Genomic DNA, 6,064 nt, shown 5'->3' on the forward strand with positions numbered 1-6,064 from the left:
GTTGGAAATTTCCTCCCCAGTGTTTCTTCTAGGAACGACAATGTGCGAGCTTTCTAATGTGCTTTTTCGCTGGAGGATTTCTATTGTTGACCTTGGACTTACGCCTTTCATTTCAACAGCTTTATGGGCAATTCTCTTTTCTTTGGAGCGGTGGCACGATTCTCCTGCTTAAGGAGGATCTGTCACCTCTCCTGACATGTCTGTTCATATCCCTTGAAATAAAATTCCTGGAGAATCTTTTCTTATTACTCTTTGTGTTTGTTTTTTTTCGCTTTTTCCTCCTAGAATTTTGGAAATAAGTTGACATCCAGGTGTTACCAGTTGGAAGTTTGTCTTTGCACAGCCGGACATTCAGTATTTTTATGTAAATAGCTGTATAACTGATTGTGAATTGCTTGCCCACCACCCATAGAAATATCTTGTGAGTCCTGCTTGCCCCACTCACCCATAGGAAAAACCTGTGAGTCCTGCTTGTCCCACCCTCCCATAGAAATATCCTGTGAGACCTGCTTGCTAGGGTTGAGCGATCGTGTTCGGAAAAGATCAGATTCCGATCGGTGATCGAGAAAATTTCACGATCGCGATTGGAATTCCGAACACGATTTTTTTATGTGGGATTGAGATCCGTGATCTTTTCCCACAATGCTTTGCTTTGCTCCGCTGCAGTTCCATAGGATTGAATGGAAGCAGCCGGCACACAGCCTTAACCCCCTGCGCGCCGGCTGCCTCCATTCATTCGAATGGGAGGCTAAACTAAACATCTCTAGCAGCTACTTACCTCTAGAGATGGCTGCTCCGGTGCCCTCCTTCTTCTTGCCTCGCTGCCCTGCCTCCCAGGTTAGTGTTTAAAGCGCTAGGTAGGCGGGGCTTGTGGCTTAGCAGAGTGTGGGCGGGTACAGGGCGGGGTTACATGACGTCTCCCCTCCCATTACCCGCCCACACTCTCCTAACCCACCCACACTCTCCTAACCTGGCAGGGAGGGGGCAGCAAAGGGAGAAGACTGTAGCGTGGAGTGGCAGCGAGGACAAAAAGAAGGAAGGCACCGGGCACCGGACCAGCCATCTCTGGAGGTAAGTGGACACCAGGGGGTGACTAAGTAGCCAGAGGATTAAAAAAAAATCCTCTGGTTACTTTAGTGATTCACTACACAGCGTGGATTCTAACAATTGTTAGATTCCATGCTGTATATTGAATAGGATTGCTTTTAAAATCCGATCTCCGATTAATAAATTAAAATCCCATTGACTTGCATTGAGATCGGAATTGGGATCGAGATCGGGTTCGAATGAAAAATGATCGGAAATCGGATTTTAAAATCGATCCTGAAAATTCAAGATCAGCTCAACCCTACTGCTTGCCCCATTCACCCATAAATAAAACATATGAGAGCTTCCTGTCCTCCTCTACCATAACCTTACTAAAATTTAACAAAATCAGACTGCTTTTCGACAGCAGACAAGCTGAAGGTACAGGAAAAATAGGGATCTGATCTTGGGTCTGAGTTTTAGGGTATGGTCTGGTGTCTAAATTATAGTGTCTGGCCTGAGGAATTTTAGAATCTGGAATTAAGTTAATGGGGTCTAATCTTAGGTCTAATGAGGTCTCGTCTGGAGTATTAATTTTGGGATCTGGTGTTTAAATTTAGGGGTCTGGGCTATGGATTACCGAGTCAGATTTAAGATCAGAATTTTTAGATCTGGTCCAAGATCTGAATTTTTGGGCTTGACATCTCAATGCTCTGGTTTGGTCTATCTAATATTTAAGGTTTAGTCTGGGATCTAAATTTTGGCATCTAGGGTTGGAATCTTCAGGGGTGGTGGAGGGGTGTAAATTTTGCTTTCTGGTCTAGAATCTGGAACTGTTATGGGGTCTGGTCTTAATTAAAGGGATTATTTCAATTATATATATAAAAAATACTTGAAAATGATATCTAGATCAGAATTATGGATTCCTTCTGATTTATATTGTACCGATCATTAGACCATTACGGTGAGAACAGAATACTGGAAACATTCAGAAAGAATTCTGTATTCTGACAAACCATACTCCATGGCAAGCTATGTCTGACAAACCCCACTCATGGCAACCCATACCCAATAATCCCTGCCCCATGGCAATTTAAAACCATTACTTACCAAAGGGGAAGTATATCTAGAAATTTTTTTAAAAAATGTTGACAACTATAAAATCATACAAACTTATGTCCTATGCTGTCCTTGTATACGGGAACACGGGAGACCTGCCAGATCCACTTGAATTGTCACATGGAAAGTTCTCGGATATTAGTTTTCAAAAATTTGTAAACTGTATTCCTCGCATTTCTTGAATTTTACATGACTTCTCCCTTTACATGTTCTTGGTCAAGCTACGAGGGATTATTCTTGGTCAAGCTGCAAAGGATTGGGATATAACTCCACCCCTAGATGGGCACATACATAAGGTGACCATTGGGGTGACTTCCTTTCCAAAAAGTCTTGGCTTTTGATAACCCTTTTACAATATGTATCTGCTTTGTATCAATAATCTCTGGAAATATATTGTATCTAAAACTTTCCTCAGATCGTATATTTGATTGATTTTTCAGAACTGACCTGGATTTTCGGTAATGAAAAGTCCAAATCCTAATATTACGGTCTGCTTGGTGATAGGACCTGTAGGAGGAGGACAGTGTATTTTGGCATGCAGGATGAGCATAGTGAGCTTATAGTGTTAATAGGAGGCTTCCGGATAATAGATCCCATGTCTTTCCAGAATTCCTTCAACTTGGGACATAGAACACAACCCAAACTCACCGCATCTTTACAGCCTGGGAAAGCACATTCTTCCGATCCCATATTTCATCAGTAATATTCTGCTTGATATAGTGATTCTGTCACTGATCCATGGGAACGTTTACTACAATCCTCCACCTGCATCAATAAATTGTGAAAATAATCCTTTGTCTAAATATGGATTTTCGATTAAAAGAAAATTACATTTCTAATTTTTGAAGTTTTTTCTTTTTTTAAATTTTCTTGCTTTTAGCTTGGAAGTATAGAAGAATGATGAATACATTTGCATGATCTTAATGTTTTTTACTCTCCCCCCCCTCCCGTTGCATACCTTATCCAAAAGGCTGATTAGGATTTGGAAGTCCATTCCCTAATAAATTCTTAAGTGAAAATAATAGTCTAGTGAACATTTTATAAGGTAGACGTAATAGAATGTGCAAGTACCTGTTTTATACAGCCAGGTTCTTGCGCTCCAGGTCAACATAGCATTGCCAAATTCAACAGAGGTTCTTGGCTGAGGTAAGGTTCTTGGGGTTTTTTATGCTTAACCTCATATAATACCTTTCAAGTACATGCAAAAAGAAGCTTTACACCTGCTGGGGAATCGCTTCAATGACCTGTTGTGGGTAGAGATATCCATTTTAAAAAAAATATCTGCTCTGCTGCAGAAAAATTGCAGATTGTTTGTTTGGCTCGTCCTACAAAAATCCATAGCAGAATGTAGTTGTAACAAACTGGATAAGAACTCAAGAAATCTCATGACTAGGGTTGAACGATCGGGAAAGATCGGATCCCGATCAGAAATCGAGCAAATGTCGGGATCGGCTGGAAAATGATCGGAAATCGGATCTTGAAATTTCAAGATTGGCTCGACCCTAAAAGTGACTTTTTCCATAGAGAAGCATTGACTAGGGTTGAGTGATCAGGAAAGATCGGATCCCGATCGGCAATCAAGTAAATTTCACGATCGGCTGGAGAATGATCGGAAATCGGATCTTGAAATCTGAAGATCGGCTCAACCCTACTCACGATGGAAATTGACCTGTGGTGTGGATTTTTCAATGCAGCTCAATAAGGAAGTCAAAATCTGCAACATAACCCAAATTCAGTGGAGTTTGCACCAGATTACTTGTGATTCCACAGCAAAATCTATCTAGTAAAGACTAGAAATAAGAGAAACTTGTGAGATTCGTTTTTGCAAATATTCACATGGTTCGCCCCCCAATTTAGTTTCGGATGGACTTATTCAGTCCAAACCAAAAGTGTTTTATTATACTCTGGGTCTATTACAATAGGTGCAGGCCCAGAGGAGGTGCAGACAAAATAAAAATACTGACACTCTCCCTTCCTCACCTTCCCTGGGCTTCTGGTCTTCTTTCCCAGTGTCCAGTCTTCTCCTTTGGGCTCTTGCACCTTCTTCTGATGTCTTCTCCAGCAGACCTCTGCAGTCACTTGGGGTGCTCCAATATCATGACACCAATTACAAGTCTCAGTGGTGACCACAGGGCATATGATGTCGAAGAAGACACCAGAAGAGGTTGCAAAAGCCTCTGTGTAAAGACTGGATGCTGGTAAAGAAGCTCAGAAGTCCAGGAGAGGTGAGGAACGGTAAGTAGTAGGTTTTTTTTTTTGCTAGCACTGCCCTGGAATTCCACTTATTGTACAGGTAGTCCTCGACTTACGACGTGGATCCGTTCTTACGCAGCGTTTGAAACCGAATTTCGACATAAGTAGGAAACATGTACCATACGACGCTGTGTAGGAACGGATCAACGTGATTTAGTGTGCAGCGACTCGGAACCGAGGAAGACTGCACCATATACAGTACAGTACAGTCTTCCTCGGTTCCGAGCCGCTGCACACTAAATCACGTACTGTACAGGGAGAGCTGGCAGCTTGCAGCTGCCAGCTCTCCCAGCTAGCAAAGACGAGCCTGTGGCAAATCAACGCTGGTTCTGCAGCAGGCTCGTCCTTGCTAGTCAGGAGAGCTGGCAGCTTGCTGTTACGAGGGAGCTGACTTTTTCTCATAGGAATGAATTGAACAGAGTTGATTGGCCAGTGTACAGCATTCGGCAAATCAACACTGGTTCTGTCTGTGAGGAGGCGGAGTCTAAGATCGGACCACAGCAGTCTCCATTGTGCCAGGCGAGCCTCTGGCAGAACCAGCGTTGATTGGCCGAATGCTGTACACTGGCCAATCAATGCTGGCCAATGCATTCCTATGAGAAAAAGTCAGCTCCCACATAAACACAAGCTGCCAGCACTCCTGACAAGCAAGGACCTCCTCGCTCATCTCTAGTTGTAACCACGAAACGTCGTAACCCGAGACCGTCGTAACCCGAGGACTACCTGTACTGTGGGGTTGAAGCGATCCCAGAATATAATAACAATTCATGGCTGACCAATTTGCTCCTGAATTGTTATTTCATGGGAAACGTAAGTATTTACTAAAATAGGAGAGGTCATAGGTCCCTTTAACTTTATCATTTATCCCCTAAATAATTAGACAACATTGGTCACATTTCCCCTCTTGTATAGAGGAATTCTTTTGTCTCTGAATTAGTCAGCTTGGCCCAAACACGGCTGAATATAAGAATTACATATGTTTATTCAGTCTATTTTTGTGGTCAAAAGCAAGACACCAAAGAAAGACCATAAATGCTATATATATTTTTTTTATTTCCTATTTTTGTAAAGCATTACAGTAGATAGTGTGTAGAAAAAATATTTTTTCACAAATATTTGCAATATTTTCAGTTGAAAAAATACAATTGAGAAAAATACCAAGTGTTACAGGGTTTACAGACGTGGATTCTTTGGTATGTCCTATTGTAAACATTACAGATGGCGGCCAATCACGTTGGACAATGTGTCACTCCAGACGATATTTATCAGCCAGTTATACCATATATATAGGCTTGGACTGGCCCACAGGTGAATCCCCAGTGAGCCCACAGCTCACCCTAACAAGGCACAATACAGTCATTGTACTTCATATAGATTTTTACCTTATAAAATCTCAACCAGGCTATGTGCCAGTATAGTATACTGGATAGATTATCCAAGAAGCTCCAGTTTATCTTTATACAGTGACACATTGGGAGCCTGTGATGACATCTAGGTGCAGAGTTGGGCAAACCAGTATCCTTTCCCCATGGGACCCATCTTCTTAATCACACTCCAGGGGTCCCAGTCACCAATAATAATAACAGGGCTCTAATTCAAAGGAAGAGCCAGGCAGCAGCTACTGACAGGACCCCAGGACAACCAGAAGCAAGGGCTAGGCAGCAAG

This window comes from Leptodactylus fuscus, chromosome 3, assembly GCF_031893055.1.
Source record: "Leptodactylus fuscus isolate aLepFus1 chromosome 3, aLepFus1.hap2, whole genome shotgun sequence".
In the NCBI taxonomy this organism is placed as follows: domain Eukaryota; kingdom Metazoa; phylum Chordata; class Amphibia; order Anura; family Leptodactylidae; genus Leptodactylus; species Leptodactylus fuscus.